Source organism: Thalassophryne amazonica, chromosome 3 (genome assembly GCF_902500255.1).
Source record: "Thalassophryne amazonica chromosome 3, fThaAma1.1, whole genome shotgun sequence".
NCBI classification, from domain to species: Eukaryota; Metazoa; Chordata; class Actinopteri; order Batrachoidiformes; family Batrachoididae; genus Thalassophryne; species Thalassophryne amazonica.
The window spans coordinates 86437219-86462784 of NC_047105.1; the positions used below are offsets into that span (position 1 = coordinate 86437219).

Sequence of the window (25566 nt, forward strand, 5' to 3'; positions counted from 1 at the left end):
TCACAGAGAATAAGGTCTGTTAGTACAGCTTTAAGGACCCCTTGAAGGAAGCTCGGCGCACCGCGCTCCGAGCTGCAACGACACGGCACAAGCCACCGGACCATTTCTAAACGGATGGCTCTGTGGATACAAGACTGTCGTGTGCTCTTTCTCTGGTTATCACAAGAGCTGGACATCAGGCATTTTCCGGCAGATTTCACTTTTAACAAGAGATTTTGTCATGGAAAGCCGTGCGGAGGCTTTGCGCATTGTTAAGGATTTTATATATATATATATATATATATGTTATCACTGTTAAACATTTGTACCTTTGTCTTCTTTCTTATGAAAACGTTATTGTGCTGTTATGCACCTGTCTTAAAAGTAACCCTGAGAATGTATTTGTTATTCAACTCTGTTTTAGCATGCTGGGGTCAATCTGAACTGGGAATGAAGAGCTGGATGTACTTATTATTATTATACAACTTGTTTTTGTAGCCGCTAACGACTGGGAGTAAAAGAACTGAAGGTTGATTTGACTGTTGTGATGTGATGCTTAGTGTGAAGACCAGGACACTCCAGGCAGATGCACAACAGCTGATAACTGCAACAGACGAACGGGATGTGCTGACCTTCGACGATAAGAGTAAAAGAAAGAAACTGTTTTTCCTTACAGCTGCACTTATTGACGTATGTGTTTATGTTACGGGAAGAAACTTGTCTTGCGTCATCCTTCCCCCACCCTTAGCACAAGTTTTATGATGTAATGAGGGCTTCTCTAATAAAAAGAGCGGGAGCACAGGCCAGACTTTAGTGTAGCCTTGGTGTACAGCCTGGCTGCACTCCGCGCGTGATTAATTTGACTTTCTGTCTCACTGGTGTTTCTTGACTCTGTTTGTCTTATCAAAGGTTAAGAATGTTTGGAGGAGAAAATACCCAACACGCATCACGACCGATTCGCTTTGGAAGCGAGACAAAGGAACACCTCCGTTTCGGCATGTCAGAGGACAAGTTTGGACATGTCCAGCTCTCCACAATTTCACTGATACTTACTGGACTGGTAAGCATTGAAAGCCGAGATAGACATGTCCAAAGTGAGGAGTTTCTAATGGATTGGCCAGTGAGTGCAAAGTTCCAGCAGTTTTGTCCTACTTTGTGGTGTTGTCTAGATTTTGAATGGGGTATACTGTGTATAGCTGCCATTTCTTTTCATTCAAAGTGACAGGCACAGAAACAGATTGTGTCTTTGAGACCGGAACATTGCATATATTTTATCTGCATCACATCAGTTTGTTTTATTATTTTGGCTACAGACATTAATATCAGTTTTAAAGATACCTGGTGAGTCACAGTCCAAGAGAGGCTGGGTGTTTCAAGAGCTCTCGCTTTTACCGAGTGACACACTGAACCTTCTCCATGATGATTGTTGTTATATTATTACAAACTAATCAGAACTAACAGTCACCGGTGTGATTCACTTTTTCTCTCCATGAGTTTCTCGCTGTGATTCCAGTGGTCGAAAGTGAGTGTTGAACAAGACACTGGTATTTACATAAAACTATGACTTTTGGACAAACAGAATAAAAGTATCAGTGTGTCACACTGAGTCACTGATTAATATCACTTTGAGCAGATGGAATCAGTTAATCAGTGAAATCACCTGGTGGAATCAGTGGCTGCAGAGACAACCTGCACCCTCTTGGGCCTTTCTGGAACAAGCTGCCCACCCCTGGTCTAAATTAAAAGATGCTCCAATCGTATAGAACTACACCACATTATTTACCTGACCATAAAGATTCCAAAAAAGGTATAGTTTGGACAATCTGTGACTGAATGTTATGGAGTTATGAGGTAAAAGCAGCAAGAATAGTGACAAAGGTCAGTTTCAGTTTGTACAGGGGTCAAAAGTTAAAACTGCTCCATTAATTTTGCTCCAGCTGTATTTGTGCTGAATTTGATGCTTGTATCACCATTTGAAGGATTGTTTCAGTTATCTGCTGCACTAATAAGCCAACAGAACCAGCTACTGTCTGTTAGTTTCAAGATGTGTACATAAACCAACCCAACTTAAAGGAGAAATGCTGCTTTTAACAACATGGACCTCATTTCTGGCATAAAATATGGTCATTTACTCACCAATATAAGTTTGGTGTCATTAGAAGTCCATAGTTCAAACTAAATGTTCAGTTCAAATCTGGAGCAAACATTTTTCTTCTTCTGCTAAGGTGGATTAGAACTTTTTGCTTTACACAGCACAAACTACAGTGACTGATTTGAAAATGCAGGTTTTTCAACCAGACGTGTGGTGCTGTGACATGTCAATCATCTGTGTCCAATCAGATTTCAGGAGAGTCCAGTGAAACCCCGGCCTCCTCTCTAGCTCCACCCATGCCAGGAAATCTTTGACATTTGAACATTTCCTGTTTCACTGTGACTGATAAATTGGCACTTCCTGTTTGAGTGTGAACTTGCCACTGAGTTCCCGCGAGACTCCATGGGATCTCGTCTGTCAACCCAGGAAGTGTTTGACATTTGAACATTTCCTGTTTTACTGTGGATTTGAAAATTGGCACTTCCTGTTTAGGATGCCCTGTACCATGAGTGAGCTTCGCGCCGCTGCGTGACGTTTCACTCATATTACTGCTTATATATTGTTCAAATTCCGCCAGAGGTCCATGTAAATTCCTTTTCAGTACTCTGCATTTATGAATATGGAATTTACCAAACAATATTAAAAGGTTGATAATGTATCCAGTGGTTTCTCCCTATCCAGTGTTTTTTTCCCTACATCAGTTATGATGTCATAATATGCACATTAGCTGATGATGTCATTTAGCGAAATCTGGCGACTTTTAGGACAGTCAATAGCTACTTTTCTTACTAAGGACTTGGCAACACTGCTCCACAGAAAACCAATATCCCTTTGTCAGCTTGCAGATCTGGTGGCTCAGGTGTCACTGAGTTCTCTTGGTAGCGCTTATCTTAGCCATCACTTTAGCTCAGCTTAGACAATAACTCAAAGAGCTGGGAGCTGGTTAACATCACGGCTGTCCTGTTAAAAGCAACCACTCCTCATCACGTTCTCGCTGACTCCGTGATCACAGAAGCTGCTTCCTCAGCGACATTGTGTCCCGCTCGTAGCAACTTAGCTTAGCATGGCTCAACGCAAGCCACAATCACAGCCAATTCCACACTTTTGGGAGAGGATACACGCTTTAAGAATTTTCTCCTGGCCACACAAAAGGACAGGATAAAATCTGTGGTTAGACCCATGTTTTGAAGACCGTTCTCACACTGTGCCAGTCTTCAATTGTGCTGTTTGTCCGAGATGCACTAAAAAAACTCACTATCTTTCACTCACGGAAAAAGGTGGAAATGCATGTTGTATTGATTATTATTATTGTTATAACTCCAACCCTAATGCATTTCCACGCGCTTTGTGAATGCATGTGGAAATTTGTAGGAATATGCATAAAATATCCTGCATTTCCTGTGATATCCTGATAATACGTTGCATTATGACACTGCAAATTACTTAAGTGGAAGTTCTGTGCTAAATCTACATCATTATGTATCCTTGTTCATTTTTAAGTGGGTATACAGAAATGCTGGAGCTTTTTTAGTATGTACCTGACGGAAACCTATGTATCCTGTAGACTACACCTCTGGTACTAGTTTAAGAAGAATAACACATTGTCTTATTCTGCGTGCAGATTCTTTGAGAATAATTATAGCCTTGTTACATTACACATTAGAATGAAATCACCAATTAAGATTTAAACAGCTTGAGTTTGAAGCAGCTGTGATGAGGATCAGCCCCTTTAAATCTGAGACCATGGTCAGTCCTCATATGGAAAACAATGAATTGCAGCTTCAAGATCAGGGTAGTGTGTTTACCCCAAGTGAAGGAGTTCAAGTGTCTCATGGTCTTGTTCACAAGTGGGGGTAACATGCAGCATAAGATTGACAGACGGATGTGCCTGAGGTCCTGTGGATGCTGTACCGGATTCACTGAGCCAGAAGATAAGACTCTTGAAGCCAGCTGAGGCAGATTGGGCATCTTTTTTCCCAAAAGATGTCTTCCAGGCTTGTCCAAGTGGGAGGAAGCCCAGGGGAAGACCCAGGACACATTGGAGGGATTATATCTCCCAGTTGGCTTGGAAATATGCCTCAAAATCCTTCAGGAAGAGTTAGAGGACTTGGCTGAGGAAAGGGAAGTGTGGGTTGAGCTGCTTGATCTGGAACTGGGAGTCTGATAAATGGTGGAAAATCAATGAATAGATGAATGAGAAACAAAATAGAAATAATGATTGCATATGTAACTTATTAATAACTCAGTTGTAAACTGCAGCTATTAAAATGAACAAAGAAACTGAGAACAAAAATTTGGTGCCAAGTTTCTTTCCGCAGTCTGGTTTGAACCCTGTGTGATATCGTGGGATTTGACCACTTATGGGGACCTCCACACCCGTTGTGCAATATGTACACAGCATTACTTCAAACGGTTAAATGGTGTACTGTTTTCTTTCCGGCTGCAGTCACCGAAGCAGTCGTGACAAGTGTTTTTTTGGTTCTGGGTGGAGAAGGGAAGACTAAGCGAGTAGGAGATGTCGTGTCGGTAAGTGTTAGCCTACACACCTAACCAGGGTAGCTGCATTCTCTTGCCTGCAAAACCGCCTCGACACGTTTGTGCTCCGGGTCATAAACAAACTGCAACACATGACCACTTTCCATCGCATTGTCACTTTTTCTTTGCATTTTCACTTTGTTTGTGTGTAATTTGCCCACAAATCCATTGAAAATGTCGTGGTTTTTCCCACAGAAGTAGAGAAATTACGTCATATGCGTCATATTTTACCCCTTTAGTACCCGCCCTCAAATGAGACTGCGGTGCCCGATAGTCTGTTGTTGATGCTGGTACTAAAACAATAGTGCAGCGCAGTCTCGTTTGAACTCTGCATGTTATCGCAGGATTTGACCACTTATGGGGACAGCCGCTCCCGTTGCGCAATATATAGACAGCATAACTTCACATGGAAAAATGGTGTGTACTGTTTTGTTTTCGGTTGCAGTCACTGAAGCAATTTCGAAAAGTGGAGATTTTCAGTTCCCAGGGGAGAAAGGATGACGAGGAAAATGGGAGACATCGTGTCGGTAAGTGTTAGCCTACACAGCTAACCAGAGTTGCTACTCCTGCAAAACCGCCTCGACACATTTGAGCTCTGGGTCATGAACCGCAACACATGTCCACTGTCCACCACATTGTCACTTTTTCTCTGCATTTTCACTGTGTTTGCGTAATGTGCATATGTCACAGACATGAACAAGCGAAGCTCATCAGCATCTCACCATGTCATTTAGGTCTTTCAGACTTTATTTTGAGTAAATGCTTCAGGGGAGCATTAGCATGGCAAAAACCTTTCAGCTTCCCCTCGCCTTTTTAAGCATTTTTCTTTATTTGCCTCTCACATGTCTGGAAAAGCTCCTCGCCATCTAACCATGTCATTTTGGTCCTTCAGACTTTTTTTTCAGTAAAATTGTTCTTGGGAGCATGAGCATGCCTAAAACCTTTTGGCTTATTAGTGCAGCAGCCCCCCCAAGCATTTTCCTTATTTTGCCTTTCAGGTTCTGGAGGGTTCCTATACTCTCCACCTTTTTAAGCATTTTTCTTTTTTTTGCTCTTCAGCTGACCCTCCAAATACAGCCCTCTTAACCCCCTGCCACTTTATGCATTTTTATGTAGATGTAAATTAATATTCAAAGTTTTCAGCGAGTTGACAGTAGGGCTGTACAATATGACCAAATTTTCATATCTCAATATTGTCATATAAATTGTCATGTAAATGTCACTTATATACATGCTGTCCATATTCTTGAGCCGCTTAGGTGGGTAGTGAGAGTGCACATGGGATAAAAAAAGGTTTTCAACCTACCCTCCCTGGTTCTCAAGACCAGGCACCTAAGTGGCTCTACTCTCTCTTTTTTTTTTTATTAAGATATTTAGGTGTACCCTAGTAAACACTAGTAGAGTTCCACCTTAGATTTGGAATGTATAATAGAAGATATACCTTACTGAATTTTCATATCAGTATGATATACGATATGACTATGATTTGACACAAAGTGCAGCAACAGTGAAAATTACATTCTTAAACAGTAATAATACCACACTCATTTTGCACTCATCATAAGATTAGGATACTGTGCCCTCCAAAAGTATTGGAACACTTGGAATTTCACCCATTTTAATTTGTTTATGCCATTTTACATACAAGGAAAAACAAAAAATAAAGAATAAAAATTTCGAAAATTAGCTTCCTCAAACTCAAACTGAAACTTGATAAAACCTGTAAATAACAATCAGTTTTATTGCCAGTTTTCTTTAGACAAGTCAGGGGATGGAAACATGAACATTTCCAAGTCACTGAATATGTCTTGGACTTTATTTACATCAATTATGAAGAAATACAAAAGTTTCTTTTGTCAGGCTTTGGGTCCTGTTTGCTGCTTTCCTGGTTTTGGTTTGCTTATATTGTTTTGTCTCTTGCTGGGGGGTTTTTCCTGTCTGGATCTTTCTGTCGCTTTCTCTGTTGTCTTTCTGTGTTTTTTGGTGGTGGGTGTGTCCTTCTCCCTGGCCACTTCTTCTTTCTGGGGCATTCCACACACACCTGCTCTCAATCTGTACCTCATCACCTGGGTGTACATAAGCTCCTTTGTTTGCCTCTTTTCTTTGCCAGATTGTTGCGCCTTGTGCCTACTCTCCAGCTCTGTATTGTATTCTTGTCCTGCCTGCTTCACGTGTGTTATGACTACCTGCCTGTATCCTCGACCACGCCTACTGCCTGATGTTTCTGTTTGTATTACTCTTGTTGGACTGCCTTTCTGTGTACCGAACCTCGTTTACTGTTTCAGTAAACTGCTGTGTCTTACAGAGCTTGTTGTCAGAGTCCTGCATTTGCGTCCAGCCTATTCCGCCCTTCAGACCTGTCAGAACAATCTGGCCAACAATGGACGCAGCGGACTCTACGACTTTCCAGCTTGTGGTATGTCACCACAGTAAGCAACTTGCCCAGCAAGAGGATCAGCTCACCGCTCTTAGCACCGGTCTTGGTAAGTTAGCTCAGCGACAGGACGCTTTCATGACGTCCGTGAGCTCCCAGTTGGAACAGCTCCTGTCAAAACTTCATATTCAGGCCAGCCCGGACCCAGCAAGAAGCAACACCTGCTCCCCGGTGCCACTTCCGCCCGCCGCCATGACGACCTTTGCACCGGAAGCAGCCATCTGTACTCATCTTTCCCGCCCTGAACGATTCTCCGGGGAAACTGGTGACGTCATGCCCTTTATCACGCAATGTGAGTTGCATTTTGAACTGATGCCCTGTATGTTCCCGTCCGATCGGTCGAAGATAGCATACTTGATCTCCCATTTGTCGGGCCGGGCTGCGGCATGGGCTACTGCGGAGTGGAGCCGTCAGTCGTCATCTTGCTCCTCCCTTCAAGCTTTCACCATGGCTCTCGAGCAGATATTCCAGCACACACCGCCGGGACGTGAGGCAGCGCGCTCCCTACTGAGGCTCAAGCAGGGCACTCGCCGAGTGGCGGATTACGCTGTGGACTTCCGCATCCTGGCCACCAAGAGCGAGTGGAATCCAGCTGCACTTCCGGATGTGTTCTTCCAGGGACTGTCCGCCGAGATTCGTGATAAGCTGATCGCCGCCGAATTACCCGAGGAGTTGGACGAGTTGATCGCACTGGCAATCCGGATCGACCAAAGTTTGGCGGAACGATCTCGCCGCGAGCCGCCTCGTCTGCCCCAGCGCGCCTTCGCCTCGCACCCGAATCCCACCACGGCTCTTCACTCCAATGTCAAACGGCCTGGGACTAACGAGCCGATGCAGCACGGCCGCACGCATCTGTCGCAGGAGGAACGACAGCGGAGACGTGACGAGGGACTGTGTTTCTATTGCGGTAAACCAGGTCATTTGAATGCTTGTTATCCAGTCAGGGGTGATTCTGCAAGACCTCAGGCCTTAGTACGGGTGAGTCACAGCTCTGTTTTTTCTTCTAATTCGCAGAATTATATTCATGCTCAATTGCAATCTGATCACAATTCAGAAATGGTGCATGCCCTCGTAGATTCTGGGTCTGATGCCAATTTAATATTACTCTCCCTCGCCAAGTCCTTGCATCTTAAATTGTTTTGCATCTCACGACCTCTGGCAGTCAGGGCGGTGGACGGACATGAACTTGGGAGAATCACTCATCGCACTCAGTCCGTCCGACTAATTATCAATGAGAACCATGTGGAAACAATCAGTTTTTTAGTGCTGGATAAAATGACTCACTCCATCATTCTGGGGCATCCCTGGCTGCAACGGCACAGTCCCAATTTCGATTGGGCTAAGGGTACGATAACTGGATGGGGGCCTTCGTGCCCCGGAAAATGTTTAATCAGCCATAAGCTAATGCCTACGCTCGTTCAGAAGGACCTGACCGGGGTCCCGCCTTATTATCATGACCTTGCAACAGTGTTTAGTAAATCTAACGCTAAATCACTCCCACCTCATCGTATGTACGATTGCCCTATTGACTTGTTGCCTGGGGCCAGTCCTCCCCGAGGGAAATTATACTCGCTGTCCACCCCTGAACGTACCGCCATGCAGGCATACATACAGGAATCGTTGGACGCAGGATTAATACGGCCCTCATCGTCCCCTGCAGGGGCAGGATTTTTCTTTGTGGAGAAAAAGGATAAGACGCTTTGGCCTTGCATAGATTATCGAGGGTTAAACGACATAACTGTGAAGAACCGTTATCCCTTACCTTTGATGTCGTCCACTTTTGAATCACTGGAGGGGGCTAAAGTATTCACCAAATTAGATCTCCGTAATGCTTATCATTTGGTCAGGATTAGAGAGGGGGACGAATGGAAGACGGCGTTTAACACCCCCTCTGGTCACTATGAGTATTTGGTGATGCCATTTGGGCTTACTAACGTGCCGGCTGTCTTCCAGAACCTAGTTAACGATGTACTACGGGAGTTCTTGAATAAGTTCGTGTTCGTATATCTGGATGATATACTGATTTTCTCCCCTGACCTAGAAACGCACACCCGGCATGTACGGACCGTGTTACAAACCCTTTTAAGGAATGGATTGTATGTCAAAGCAGAGAAATGTGAATTCCATAAGCCTACTGTATCCTTTCTGGGTTTTGTTATTTCGGAGGGCAAGATTCAGATGGATCCTGAAAAGGTGGCTGCAGTACGTGACTGGGCGGTGCCCAGTTGCCGTAAAGAAGTTCAGAGGTTTTTGGGATTTGCAAACTTCTATCGCAAGTTCATCCGAAATTTCAGTTCGGTCGCTGCGCCACTTCATAATGTAACGTCATCGCTACGTGTGTTCAAGTGGACACCGGAATGTGACGAGGCCTTTAAGATCCTAAAGCAACGGTTCACTACCGCCCCAGTGGTACTCCTTCCTGACCCTGCACGGCAGTTCGTTGTTGAGGTTGATGCATCCGATGTAGGCCTGGGAGCAATTCTGTCTCAGATGTGTCCCACAGACAAACGATTACATCCGTGTGCCTTTCTTTCCCATAAGTTGTCTGCCGCAGAATGTAATTATTGCATTGGCGATCGGGAGCTGCTTGCGGTCAAGGTGGCCTTGGAGGAGTGGCGACACTGGCTTGAGGGGGCACAGATAGCATTCTTAGTCTATACTGATCATAAGAATTTGGCTTATTTACGTTCCGCAAAGCGACTAAATGCTCGCCAGGCTCGCTGGGCAATATTTTTCAGCCGATTCAACTTCGTGATCACTTACCGGCCCGGGTCAAAGAATGGTAAACCAGACGCCTTTTCCAGACAGTTTGATGATCCCAATGCTCCAACAGATCCCGGTAATATTTTGCCATCCACATGCTTTGTTTCTGCGATCACTTGGGACATTGAATCACACATAAAGGCCTCACTTGAGAATGAAACCATACCTACCGAATGTCCTGCCGATCGATTGTTTGTTCTGGTTCCTCTTAGGGGGGCAGTTATCGAGTGGGGCCATAGCAGTCGCTTTTCCTGCCATCCAGGTATTAAAAAGACTATGTTTATTCTCCAACAGCGGTTCTGGTGGCCTTGTATGAGTAGGGATGTTACTGAAATTGTTAATGCCTGTCAGGCTTGTGCCATGCACAAGTCCTCCACTCGTCCTCCTTCTGGGTCATTACTGCCTCTGTCAATTCCTAGACAGCCCTGGACTCATATCTCCCTGGACTTTGTTACTGGACTACCCCCTTCAAGGGGACACACAGTAATTCTCACTGTTGTTGATAGGTTTTCCAAAATGTGTCATTTTGTGCCTTTGCTGAAATTGCCTTCTGCCAAGGAGTTAGCTGAACTAATGCTCCAACATGTTTTTCGTCTCCATGGGTTTCCGCAGGACATAGTCTCTGACCGAGGTCCACAGTTCATCTCGGGATTTTGGAGGGAATTCTGCCGTCTCCTAGGGGCCACCTCCAGTCTCACTTCCGGGTACCATCCGCAGGCAAACGGTCAGTCAGAACGGTGTAATCAGGAATTGGAGAAAGGTTCTGTGCTCACAACATCCATCCACCTGGTCCTTACAATTGTCATGGATTGAATTAGCACATAACAGTTTACCATCAGCTTCTTCTGGGTATTCGCCTTTTCATGTGGTTTTCGGTCATCAACCTTCTTTGTTTACCCCCGCTGATCTGCAATCTCCGGTTCCGTCTGCCCTCAGTTTGATCGTTCAGTGCCAACGGACCTGGGAGCAGGCTCGGCAGGTGCTTGTCCGTTCTTCGGCTCTTTATAAAGCGGCGGCCGATTGCAGGCGGACGGATGCTCCGGCCTATACTGTTGGTCAGAAGGTGTGGTTGTTGACGCGTCACCTCCCGCTCTGTGGGGTTCCTCGTAAATTAGCGCCCAGGTTCGTTGGTCCCTTCCCCATAACTAAAGTCATCAATCCTGTTTCGGTTTGTCTACAGTTACCTGCTTCCATGCGCATCCACCCCACGTTTCATGTTAGCAATGTTAAGCCTTATCGGTCCAGTCCGCTGTGCCCTCCGGCCGTTCCCCCTCCTACCACCCAGTGGGTGGACGGGGGTCTGGTTTTTACGGTTCGCCGGTTGCTTGCTTTGCGCCGCCGAGGTCACGGTCTCCAGTATTTGGTGGACTGGGAGGGTTACGGTCCCGAGGAGTGGTCCTGGGTTCCCTTCCGTTTTGTGTTGGACCCCAGTCTTATTCGTGCCTTTCATGCGGCTCATCCTGCGGCTCCTGGGCCGTCTGGGGTCGCCCTTGGGGGGGGGGGGGGGGTACTGTCAGGCTTTGGGTCCTGTTTGCTGCTTTCCTGGTTTTGGTTTGCTTATATTGTTTTGTCTCTTGCTGGGGGGGTTTTCCTGTCTGGATCTGTCTGTCGCTTTCTCTGTTGTCTTTCTGTGTTTTCTGGTGGTGGGTGTGTCCTTCTCCCTGGCCACTCCTTCTTTCTGGGGCATTCCACACACACCTGCTCTCAATCTGTACCTCATCACCTGGGTGTACATAAGCTCCTTTGTTTGCCTCATTTCTTCACCAGATTGTTGCGCCTTGTGCCTACTCTCCAGCTCTGTATTGTATTCTTGTCCTGCCTGCTTCACGTGTGTTACGACTACCTGCCTGTATCCTCGACCACGCCTACTGCCTGATGTTTCTGTTTGTATTACACTTGTTGGACTGCCTTTCCATGTACCGAACCTCGTTTACTGTTTCAGTAAACTGCTGTGTCTTACAGAGCTTGTTGTCAGAGTCCTGCATTTGCGTCCAGCCTATTCCGCCCTTCAGACCTGTCATCTTTCACCAAAACATCAAATCTAGGCTTTGATCTCAAATGTACTTTCTGTCAAATTGTAGCTGAACTTTCAGGTCTTCTTTTTAAGAAAATCCTCCTCTACACCACTTCATCAGGAAGCGAGGAACCTAGCAGTCAATGTGACTCACAGATTTCAAAATGCAGGTCTTTCAGCCAGATGTGTGGTGCTGTGACATGTCAATCATCTGTGTCCAATCAGATTTCGGTGGAGTCCAGTGAAACCCCGGCCTTCTCTCTAGCTCCACCTATGCCAGGAAGTTCAACATTGGACATTTCCTGTTTCACTGTGACTGAGAATTCGGCACTTCCTGTTTGAGTGTGAGCTTGCCACTGAGTTCTATGAGATTCCATGGGATCTCATCTGTCAATCCAGGAAGTGTTTGACATGTGAACATTTCCTGTTTTACTGTGGATTTGAATTTTGGCACTTCCTGTTTAGGACGCCCTGTACCATGAGTAAGCTCTGCGCCGCTGCACGCCGCTTCGCTCATGTAAATTGACCGAAAACTAAGTGCCGTGTTTCCTTCCCCGGAAGTAGAGAAATTATGTCATATGCGTCATATTTTACCCCTTTAGCGCCCACCCTGAAACAAGACTGTGCTGTCCAATAGGGTGTCTTGTCCACATTTTCTATTTTCTGATGTAAACAGGTCAGCTTGATTCATTTGGATTTGTGTATGTGTGATTGATTATGTGAAAGAGAGGCACAGTATGCATACACATGTCCAATTCTATCTATCTATAAGGGGTATAGTACAGTATAGCACATATATATATATATATATATATATATATATATATATATATATATATATATATATATATATATATATATATACTGTATGTAATGGTTCTGTTTGTGTTTATCACACTTACAATACTTCCTTCATGTAAGACAGATGATATATATAAACTTTGCACTGGGATACCAATTAACCAACTGAAAATTATGAAGAAGACAATGCACATTTGGTCAAGGGTATTTTAGCATTGCATTATACGTGTATTTAAATTCTTCATTGTATTAAACACACTATGCTCTATGTGTGAAATTTAAATAACCGTTCTTTTGCCTTTCGATAAGAGTTCTTTCAGACTAATTACTAGAGCCTTCAGTAGTGCAGTTCTGCAGGTGAGTCATAAAAGATGTCACAGAATGAGAGGGACAGCAGGCAAGGAGTGAGTGAGAATGTGGAGACAGTCAAGGAACCTGCCAGGTTAGAATGAGCAATAAAGAATCCTGAAGGAGACACGAATATATACTTGTGTAGTATATTAATAAATCTATATGTCGGTACCAAGCCTGCAAGTACAAAGATGACTTTTTATCAGCCCCGTTTGCATTCAGTATTGTATTCTGTCAGTACCACTGTGTACTTTGATGGTTTTCCTTCTGCTGATGGTGACTCTGAATGTTCACTCACCGAATACATATGATTTCTGTTAGATTAGCAGCTGATTTTTTTAATGAATGAATGAATGAATGAATTTATGTATTTGTTTATTCATTTCTTGGCAGGGTATCCTCATCTGAAGTGTGCATGTGTGGGTGTCCAGTACAAATAGTGGCATATTTGGACCTCTTGAGCTTTTACACATTTTTTTATGGAATTCATTTTTCAACTAGAAGGAACACAAGCGAGCGTCATACGTGCACATTACGTGTCTGACACCGAGTTATGATGTTGTGTTGAATGAACAGTTATGGTGGTGGGATTTCCACATACTTTGCATTGCATTACGTATCTGTCACATCTTTGTCACATCTTTGTCATCCCACACACATTTGTTGCAGTGCGTTTGGTGAATCAGACGAGTGGTGGAGACAGAGAGTGACAGAGAGAGAGAGAGAGAGAGAGTAGATTTAGTCACATTCAATGCATCAAAGAGTGTGTGTTCAGAGTTACAGAACTAAAAGACACAGGTGAGTTTTTTGAAAGAAGAAAGCAAGAGCGGCTGGGACTGTACCCAGAGAAAATGCTGTGTAATGTACGGTTGTCAATCAAATAAAGAAGCAGCTATTTAACCACCGGTTTGAGACTGCATTGTATTGTCCCCCAGATATTTTTCTGCAAATATTTATATCTACAGTAATATCCATGGCGACGGGGCAGCATGATGTGATTGCGAGCGATCTGATTGGCCATTCAGTTGCTTTTCAATTCTGACGCCCTTCCAAAATAGACCTGTTGCCTATTTGCTGTTTAGGGGTACATAATGCTGCAACTGAAATGTGCTGCTGAATGAGGGGAAAAGGAATCACGGACTTGACTGCAGTCTGTCAGCTCCATACACCCACTGCATCACAGAAATAACAGCCCACAGACAGAACACAAACACTGCATGTGGAAAACGGGCCTTAGAGAGACTAAAATGATGTTGACTTTGACCTTTCAAGGTCAAAGGTCATGTGACCAATTGAATTACAAACAATTTTAACTTCTATAATGAACGAGTGGGATAATTTATAACCCCATTATACGGTATGTTACACTTTTTTAATGGCTCTGTTTGTGTTTATCACACTTACACTGCTTCCTCTATGTAAGACAATCAATCAATCAATCAGTCAACCCTTTTCTTATATAGTGCCAAATCACAACAAACAGTTGCCCCAAGGCGCTCCATATTGTAAGGCAAGGCCATACAATAATTATGAAAAACCCCAACGGTCAAAACGACCCCCTATGAGCAAGCACTTGGCCACAGTGGGAAGGAAAAACTCCCTTTTAACAGGAAGAAACCTCCAGCAGAACCAGGCTCAGGGAGGGGCAGTCTTCTGCTGAGACTGGTTGGGGCTGAGGGAAAGAACCAGGAAAAAGACATGCCGAGAAGGGGGGCAGAGATCGATCACTAATGATTAAATGCAGAGTGATGCATACGGAGCAAAAAGAGAAAGAAACAGTGCATCATGGGAACCCCCCCACAGTCTACGTCTAAAGCAACATAACCAAGGGATGGTCCAGGGTCACCCGATCCAGCCCTAACTATAAGCCTTAGCGAAAAGGAAAGTTTTAAGCCTAATCTTAAAAGTAGAGAGGGTATCTGTCTCCCTGATCTGAATTGGGAGCTGGTTCCACAGGAGAGGAGCCTGAAAGCTGAAGGCTCTGCCTCCCATTCTACTCTTACAAACCCTAGGAACTACAAGTAAGCCCGCAGTCTGAGAGCGAAGCGCTCTAATGGGGTAATATGGTACTACGAGGTCCCTAAGATAAGATGGGACCTGATTATTCAAAACCTTATAAGTAAGAAGAAGAATTTTAAATTCTATTCTAGAATTAACAGGAAGCCAATGAAGAGAGGCCAACACGGGTGAGATATGCTCTCTCCTGCTAGTCCCCGTCAGTACTCTAGCTGCAGCATTCTGAACCAACTGAAGGCTTTTTAGGGAACTTTTAGGACAACCTGATAATAATGAATTACAATAGTCCAGCCTAGAGGAAATAAATGCATGAATTAGTTTTTCAGCATCACTCTGAGACAAGACCTTTCTGATTTTAGAGATATTGCGTAAATGCAAAAAGGCAGTCCTACATATTTGTTTAATATGCGCTTTGAATGACATATCCTGATCAAAAATGACTCCAAGATTTCTCACAGTATTACTAGAGATCAGGGAAATGCCATCCAGAGTAACGATCTGGTTAGACACCATGCTTCTAAGATTTGTGGGGCCAAGTACAATAACTTCAGTTTTATCTATGTTTAAAAGCAGGAAATTAGAGGTCATCCATGTCTTTATGTCTGTAAGACAATCCTGCAGTTTAGCTAATTGGTGTGTATCCTCTGGCTTCATGGATAGATAAAGCTGGGTATCATCTGCGTAACAATGAAAATTTAAGCAATACCGTCTAATAATACTGCCTAAGGGAAGCATGTATAAAGTGAATAAAATTGGTCCTAGCACAGAACCTTGTGGAACTCCGCAATTAACTTTAGTCTGTGAAGAAGATTCCCCATTTACATGAACAAACTGTAATCTATTAGACAAATATGATTCAAACCACCGCAGCGCAGTGCCTTTAATACCTATGACATGCTCTAATCTCTGTAATAAAATGTTATGGTCAACAGTATCAAAAGCAGCACTGAGGTCCAACAGAACAAGCACAGAGATAGGTCCACTGTCCGAAGCCATAAGAAGATCATTTGTAACCTTCACTAATGCTGTTTCTGTACTATGATGAATTCTAAAACCTGACTGAAACTCTTCAAATAGACCATTCCTCTGCAGGTGATCAGTTAGCTGTTTTACAACTACCCTCTCAAGAATCTTTGAGAGAAAAGGAAGGTTGGAGATTGGCCTATAATTAGCTAAGATAGCTGGGTCAAGTGATGGCTTTTTAAGTAATGGTTTAATTACTGCCACCTTAAAGGCCTGTGGTACATAACCAACTAACAAAGATAGATTGATCATATTTAAGATTGAAGCATTAAATAATGGTAGGACTTCCTTGAGCAGCCTGGCAGGAATGGGGTCTAATAAACATGTTGATGGTTTGGATGAAGTAACTAATGAAAATAACTCAGACAGAACAATCGGAGAGAAAGAGTCTAACCAAATACCGGCATCACTGAAAGCAGCCAAAGATAACGATACATCTTTGGGATGGTTATGAGTAATTTTTTCTCTAATAGTCAAACTTTTGTTAGCAAAGAAAGTCATGAAGTCATTACTAGTTAAAGTTAATGGAATACTCAGCTCAATAGAGCTCTGACTCTTTGTCAGCCTGGCTACAGTGCTGAAAAGAAACCTGGGGTTGTTCTTATTTTCTTCAATTAGTGATGAGTAGAAAGATGTCCTAGCTTTACGGAGGGCTTTTTTATAGAGCAACAAACTCTTTTTCCAGGCTAAGTGAAGATCTTCTAAATTAGTGAGACGCCATTTCCTCTCCAACTTACGGGTTATCTGCTTTAAGCTACGAGTTTGTGAGTTATACCACGGAGTCAGACACTTCTGATTTAAAGCTCTCTTTTTCAGAGGAGCTACAGCATCCAAAGTTGTCTTCAATGAGGATGTAAAACTATTGACGAGATACTCTAACTCCCTTACAGAGTTTAGCTAGCTACTCTGCTCTGTGTTGGTATATGACATTAGAGAACATAAAGAAGGAATCATATCCTTAAACCTAGTTACAGCGCTTTCTGAAAGACTTCTAGTGTAATGAAACTTATTCCCCACTGCAGGGTAGTCCAACAGGGTAAATGTAAATGTTATTAAAAAATGATCAGACAGAAGGGAGTTTTCAGGGAATACTGTTAAGTCTTCTATTTCCATACCATAAGTCAGAACAAGATCTAAAATATGATTAAAGTGGTGGGTGGACTCATTTACTTTTGAGCAAAGCCGATAGAGTCTAATAATAGATTAAATGCAGTGTTGAGGCTGTCATTCTCAGCATCTGTGTGGATGTTAAAATTGCCCACTATAATTATCTTATCTGAGCTAAGCACTAAGTCAGACAAAAGGTCTGAAAATTCACAGAGAAACTCACAGTAACGACCAGGTGGACGATAGATAATAACAAATAAAACTGGTTTTTGGGACTTCCAATTTGGATGGACAAGACTAAGAGACAAGCTTTCAAATGAATTAAAGCTCTGTCTAGGTTTTTGATTAATTAATAAGCTGGAATGGAAGATTGCTGCTAATCCTCCGCCCCGGCCCGTGCTACGAGCATTCTGACAGTTAGTGTGACTCGGGGGTGTTGACTCATTTAAACTAACATATTCATCCTGCTGTAACCAGGTTTCTGTTAGGCAGAATAAATCAATACGTTGATCAATTATTATATCATTTACCAACAGGGACTTAGAAGAGAGAGACCTAATGTTTAATAGACCACATTTAACTGTTTTAGTCTGTGGTGCAATTGAAGGTGCTATATTATTTTTTCTTTTTGAATTTTTATGCTTAAATAGATTTTTGCTGGTTATTGGTGGTCTGGGAGCAGGCACCGTCTCTACGGGGATGGGGTAATGAGGGGATGGCAGGGGGAGAGAAGCTGCAGAGAGGTATATAAGACCACAGCTCTGCCTCCTGGTCCCAACGCTAGACAGTCACAGTTTGGAGGATCCAAAAAAATTGGCCAGATTTCTAGAAATGAGAGCTGCTCCCTCTAAAGTGGGATGGATGCCGTCTCTCCTAACAAGACCAGGTTTTCCCCAGAAGCTTTGCCAATTATCAATGAAGCCCACCTCATTTTTTGGACACCACTCAGACAACCAGCAATTCAAGGACATGCGGCTAAACATGTCACTCCCGGTCTGATTGGGGAGGGGCCCAGAGAAAACAACAGAGTCCGACATTGTTTTTGCAAAGTTACACACCGATTTAATGTTAATTTTAGTGACCTCCGATTGGCGTAACCGAGTGTCATTACTGCCGACGTGAATTACAATCTTACCAAATTTACGCTTAGCCTTAGCCAGCAATTTCAAATGTCCTTCGATGTCGCCTGCTCTGGCCCCCAGAAGACAATTGACAATGGTTGCTGGTGTCGCTAACTTCACATTTCTCAAAACAGAGTCGCCAATAACCAGAGTTTGATCCTCGTCGAGTGTATCGTCGAGTGGGGAAAAACGGTTAGAGATGTGAACGGGTTGACGGTGTACACGGGGCTTCTGTTTAGGGCTACGCTTCCTCCTCACAGTCACCCAGTCAGCCTGCTTTCCCGACTGCACGGGATCTGCCAGGGGGGAACTAACGGCGGCTAAGCTACCTTGGTCCGCACCGACTACAGGGGCCTGGCTAGCTGTAGAATTTTCCACGGTGCGGAGCCGAGCCTCCAATTCGCCCAGCCTGGCCTCCAAAGCTACGAATAAGCTGCACTTATTACAAGTACCGTTACTGCTAAAGGAGGCCGAGGAATAACTAAACATTTCACACCCAGAGCAGAAAAGTACGGGAGAGACAGGAGAAGCCGCCATGCTAAATCGGCTAAGAGCCAGTAGCTGCGCTAAGCTAGCGGATTCCTAAAAACACACAAAGTAAATAATGTGCAAATAATCCAGAGGTGATTCAGCAGAAGGAGTGCCCCAATCAAGGCACCAAACAGGCCATGAAGCAGCACAGGCAACGCACGACAACAGCGAACGCACGACAACGGTGCTAAAATAAAATAATAAAAAAATAAATAAATAAATAAAAAATAAATAAATAAATAAAAAAAAATAAAAACGAAAGCGTTAGCAAGCTAGTTAGCTTGCCAACGCTAATGAAAGTTAGCTGATAAAAGTGCTCCGTCGCGATGTTTCGACCGTTAGAGGTCTTCCTTAGGCGTTGGAGCACAGTAAAAAAGTTAAAAAAAAGTAAAAAGGTAAAAAAGTAAAAAAGTCTTGAAAAAGACTGTTAGTTCAAGTCCAAAGCAGGTAGCAGTCTCTGTGTAAACAGTCCCAACAGAGAGCCAAAATTCTGATGCAATCTCACTCCGAAGACCAGGTGCACTAATCTACCGGTGATCAGACCACATTCTGAAATGTTCTACTATAGTTAATTATTAATTTTATATGGTAAAATCAAAGCCAGTAATTAAAAACAAATACATATCTGCCCAGAGTCACATAGTAAATGACTCAGTATAACTGTACATTATCCTTGCCACACCAATGGGACAATGCCTACATATTCCTATACACAGACACACACAACACACACACACACACACACATATATATATATATATATATATATATATATATATATATATATATATATATATATATATATATATACACGCAACAAAAATATAAATGCAACACTTTTGGTTTTGCTCCCATTTTGTATGAGATGAACTCAAAGATCTAAAACTTTTTCCACATACACAATATCACCATTTCCCTCAAATATTGTTCACAAACCAGTCTAAATCTGTGATAGTGAGCACTTCTCCTTTGCTGAGATAATCCATCCCACCTCACAGGTGTGCCATATCAAGATGCTGATTAGACACCATGGTTAGTGCACAGGTGTGCCTTAGACTGCCCACAATAAAAGGCCACTCTGAAAGGTGCAGTTTTATCACACAGCACAATGCCACAGATGTCGCAAGATTTGAGGGAGCGTGCAATTGGCATGCTGACAGCAGGAATGTCAACCAGAGCTGTTGCTCGTGTATTGAATGTTCATTTCTCTACCATAACCCGTCTCCAAAGGCGTTTCAGAGAATTTGGCAGTACATCCAACCAGCCTCACAACCGCAGACCACGTGTAACCACACCAGCCCAGTACCTCCACATCCAGCATGTTCACCTCCAAGATGGTCTGAGACCAGCCACTCGGAGAGCTGCTGAAACAATCGGTTTGCATAACCAAAGAATTTCTGCACAAACTGTCAGAAACCGTCTCAGGGAAGCTCATCTGCATGCTCGTCGTCCTCATCGGGGTCTCGATCTGACTCCAGTTCGTCGTCGTAACCGACTTGAGTGGGCAAATGCTCACATTCGCTGGCGTTTGGCACATTGGAGAGGTGTTCTCTTCACGGATGAATCCCGGTTCACACTGTTCAGGGCAGATGGCAGACAGCGTGTGTGGCGTCGTGTGGGTGAGCGGTTTTCTGATGTCAATGTTGTGGATCGAGTGGCCCATGGTGGCGGTGGGGTTATGGTATGGGCAGGCGTCTGTTATGGACGAAGAACACAGGTGCATTTTATTGAATGCACAGAGATACCGTGACGAGATCCTGAGGCCCATTGTTGTGCCATACATCCAAGAACATCACCTCATGTTGCAGCAGGATAATGCACGTCCCCATGTTGCAAGGATCTGTACACAATTCTTGGAAGCTGAAAATGTCCCAGTTCTTGCATGGCCGGCATACTCACCGGACATGTCACCCATTGAGCATGTTTGGGATGCTCTGGACCGGCGTATACGACAGCGTGTACCAGTTCCTGCCAATATCCAGCAACTTCGCACAGCCATTGAAGAGGAGTGGACCAACATTCCACAGGCCACAATTGACAACCTGATCAACTCTATGCGAAGGAGATGTGTTGCACTGCATGAGGCAAATGGTGGTCACACCAGATACCAGACACCAGATGGTATCCCCCCCCAATAAAACAAAACTGCACCTTTCAGAGTGGCCTTTTATTGTGGGCAGTCTAAGGCACACCTGTGCACTAATCATGGTGTCTAATCAGCATCTTGGTATGGCACACCTGTGAGGTGGGATGGATTATCTCAGCAAAGGAGAAGTGCTCACTATCACAGATTTAGACTGGTTTGTGAACAATATTTGAAGGAAATGGTGATATTGTGTATGTGGAAAAACTTTTAGATCTTTGAGTTCATCTCATACAAAATGTGAGCAAAACCAAAAGTGTTGCGTTTATATTTGTGTTGAGTGTGTATATATATATATATATATATATATATATATATATATATATATATATATATGAGGTCTGTTAGAAAAGTATCCGACCTTATTATTTTTTTCAAAAACCATATGGATTTGAATCACGTGTGATTACATCTGACATGCTTGAACCCTTGTGGGCATGCGAGAGTTTTTTCACGCCTGTCGGTTATGTCATTCGCCTGTGGGCAGTCTTTGAGTGAGGAGTCGCCCACCCTCTGGTCGATTTTTTTCATTGTTTAGGAATGGCTCAGAGACTGCTGCTTTGTTTGATCAAAATTTTTTCAAAAACTGTAAGGCACAACTGAGTGGACACCATTGGATAAATTCAGCTGGTTTTCGGTAAAAATTTTAACGGCTGATGAGAGATTTTGTTCTGTAAGTGTCACTTTAAGGACGGCCCACGGCGCCTGACGGCGATCTGCGCTCCGAGGCGGCGTCATCTTGCTGTTTCAAGCTGAAAACTTCCACATTTCAGGCTCTGTTCACCCAGGTCATCGTCAGAGAGCAGAGAAGTTTCAGAAGAGGTCGGCATGAGGAGTTTATGCAGACATTCCACTGTTAAAGGAGATTTTGTAATGAAAGAACGTGCGGGCAGATTCGCATATCGGGCCGGACCCGACCGTGGGGGGTCGCGACAGGAAAAACACCTCCATTGGAAACCTTAACGGACAAGTTGGAACATGCCCAGCTGTTAAACAATTTCTCAGATACTCACTTGTTGAAAGCCATCAAAAGCCACCTGAATTTTACAAATGGTTTTCAACACGGAGGTGTTTTTCCTGTCGCGGCGCACACAGATTTGCCGAGTCGTCATGGAAACGACTCGGCGAATTTGCGCGCATGTCTTTCATTAAAAAATGTCTTAAACAGTGGAATGTCCGCATAAAGTCCTCATGCCGGCCTCTTCTGAATCTTCTCTGTTCTCTCACGACGTCCTGGGTGAATTAAGCCTTAAATTAGGATGTTTTCAGGTCGAAACAGGCCGACGACGGCGCCTGGAAGCGCTGCACGACGTCCCGCTCCGTGGGAAGTCCTTACACCGACAGAAGCACCCCATAATCTCTCATCAGCCGTTAAACTTTTCACCGAAAACCAGCTTAATTTCTCGAATAGTGTCCACTCGGATATTCCTCACAGGTCCAGAAAAAATTTTGATAAAGCAACGCGCGCTGTCTCGAGCAGCGTGTAAAACAAAGGAATTCAGCCGATACTCAGCCGCCTGAATTTTACAAATGGTTTTCAACACGGAGGTGTTTTTCCTGTCGCGGCGCAGACGGATTTGGGGCGTCGTCACGGACCTGACTCGGCGAATTTGCCCGCACGTTCTTTCATTACAAAATGTCCTTTAACAGTGGAATGTCCGCATAAACTCCTCATGCCGACTTCTTCTGAAACTTCTCTGTTCTCTGACGGCGACCTGGGTGAACAGAGCCTGAAATGTGGAAGTTTTCAGCTTGAAACAGCCAGCCGGATGCCACTTCCGACCGCACCGCGCCGATCCGCTTTGTGAGCTGTCCTTAAAGCGAAAGAAACTCCACAATCTCTCATCAGCCTTTAGAACCAGCTGAATTTCTGGAATAGTGTCCACTCGGATATCCCTCACAGGTCCTGAAAAAATTTTGATAAAGCAACGCGCGCCGTCTCCAGCAGCGTCTCAGACAAAGGATTTCAGCCGAGAGAGCTGGACCAGTGCTCACTCAAAGCCTGCCCACAGGTGAATGACGTCACCGACACGCGTGAAAAAACTCACGCATGTGCACGAGGGTTCAAGCATGTCTGGTGTAATCGCACGTGATTCAAATCCATATAGTTTTTTTTTTTTATAAAACTGCCGGTTAGTTTTCTAATAGACCTCGTATATATATATATATATATATATATATATATATATATATATATATATATATATATATATATATATATATATATATATACAGAGCCTGAAATGTGGAAGTTTTCAACTTGAAACGGCGAGACGCTGCCGCCTCGAAGCGCAGATCGCCGTCAGGTGCCGTGGGCCGTCCTTACGGCGACACTACCAGACCAAAATCTCTCATCAGCCGTTAAAATTTTTACCGAAAACCAGCTGAATTTATCAAATGGTGTCCACTCAGTTGTGCCTTCCAGTTTTTGAAAAAATTTTGATCAAACAAAGCAGCAGTCTCTGAGCCATTCCTAAACAATGAAAAAATCGATGAGAGGGTGGGCGACTCCTCACTCAAAGACTGCCCACAGGCGAATGACGTAACCGACAGGCATGAAAAAACTCTTGCATGCCCACGAGGGTTCAAGCATGTCTGATGTAATCACACGTGATTCAAATCCATATGGTTTTTGAAAAAAAATAATAAGGTCGGATACTTTTCTAATAGACCTCGTATAAATATTTGGCTGAGGTCATAAGTGATGCCACTTGGTAACTTGAAGGTTAGTAGTAACCATGTATCTATCTTTAACCAGTTCCTTGAAATTAACATTCTAAATATCCCTGATATATAAGAGGAAGACAAAGAAGGTCCTGGAAGGTTCTCCTTTCTCCAAAGAGGAATCATGGAGCTCTGACAGAGTGACCAGAGTCACCCCCCTGACTAAGGCACTTCTCCCCCAATCGCTCAGTTTAGACGGGCAACCAGCTCTAGGAAGAGTCCTGGTGGATGCAGACTTCTCCATTTACAGATGACGGAGGCCACTGTGGTCATTGGGACCTTCAAAGCAGCATAAATGTTTCTGTATCCTTCCCCAGATTTTTTCCTTGAGACAATCCTGTCTCTGAGGTCTACAGACAGTTCCTTTGACTTCATGCTTGCTTTGTGCTCTGACATACACTGTCAGCTGTAGGACCTTATATGTAGACAAGTGTGTGTCTTTCCAAATCATGTCCAATTAACTGAATTTACCCCAGATGGACTCCAATTAAGTTGTAGAAACATCTCAAGGATGATCAGTGGAAACAGGATGCACCTGAGCTCATTTTTGAGCATCATGGCAAAGGCTGTGAATACTTACAGTATATATGTGCGATTTCTTAGTTTTTTATTTTTAATAAATTTGAAAAATCTTTTCACATTGTCATTATGGGGTATTGTGTGTAGAATTTTGAGGGGAAAAAATTTATTTTCATCCATTTTGGAATAAGGCTGTAACATAAAATATGGACACAGTGAATCACTGTGAATACTTTTTGGATCCGCTGTAAATAAGCATGTTTAAAGGCCTCTGACCTTTACTTTTCACAATTTTTTTTTCTCAAAATCCAATCACTTTATGCTTGGCTAACTCTCAGTCACTCCACCAAGTTTGCCAAAATCAGTTCAGAACTATTTCAGTGGTTCACACACACACACACACACACACGCACACGCACACGCACAAAGACATACAAGAATGAAATCATTAGTCCCATATACAGTACCATGAGTGTGTATAAAATACTTATGAACCTCATTGTAGAACAGACCAAATAAAAAAATGAAGTGTACCTTCACCATGACCCCACCAGCATCAATTAGCTGGTTAGCTTAGCCTTGCACTGCTGTGCAGGTATCAAGTCACAGAGGATTAATAAGGTTTTCTGTGCCACTCAAATTATGAATCGGTGTTGACTGAATGTCCTGTGGTGACCTCGCCTTAGCTGATGGGAGAAAAACTGATTATATTACCTATTGTGTAGTGCTGTAGTATTTCACTAAGTCATGCTAAGTCGCTCCCTCGCACTCATACTGAGTCACTGACAACTTGTCACTGTGCCTCAGAAGTTGTGAAGGAAGGAATAAGATTTTTATAGCACTGGTGGCAGACGTACAATAAAATATCTCAACATAATCAGATCTCTGTCAAGAAGCAATTACAATTCTGTAACCATCTGTCTCAGTGCAGTGATGCAACCCTCACACAATAAACACTAAACACAGATAACTAGATATTGGATCGTGTATTTGTTGAATTCAGCATTGGGATCAACCACATTGTTATGTTTGTACTTTTTTATGAGCAAAGTCATGAACATTAATCTTGTGTGAATGCAGATTTCAGTGTACCATCACTTCTTCAGCAGATAACATGAAACTACTTTGGTTTTTTCTTGTCTGCACATTACTGAGAAAAACGTTTTCAGATTTTCTTAAAACTATTATTTGATGAAAAAAATGAAAATGTAAATATAAAATAATATAAAGAGTGCACAGCATTATAGACTAAACAAAATAAATATCTCATGCCACTGCTCTTTAGCTTCAAAACTGAATTCTTTTGGGTGATGTGTTTCATAATTTTATACGGAACCCGGGAGAGGTCACTTAAAGTGATATTTTTTCTTGCCGTGATAATTCGCGCACACGTTTTCCTTTAATTGAGCCCTC

At 43.4% G+C, this 25566-nt stretch overlaps 1 protein-coding gene across 4 annotated transcripts in view; it reads left to right on the top strand.

Annotated features, from left to right (window-relative positions):
* The window catches only part of dlgap4b (discs, large (Drosophila) homolog-associated protein 4b), a 529323-nt gene that overhangs the window by 56569 nt on the left and 447188 nt on the right, over window positions 1-25566 (top strand). Inside the window, exon 1 of one of the 4 annotated variants that reach the window (XM_034167028.1) lies at window positions 13007-13060. The exons of the other annotated variants lie outside the window; for them this stretch is intronic. The gene's annotated coding sequence lies outside the window, so the exon portion shown is untranslated. Of the gene's footprint in view, window positions 1-13006; window positions 13061-25566 lie in introns of those variants that run through there. 4 annotated transcript variants of the gene reach the window in all.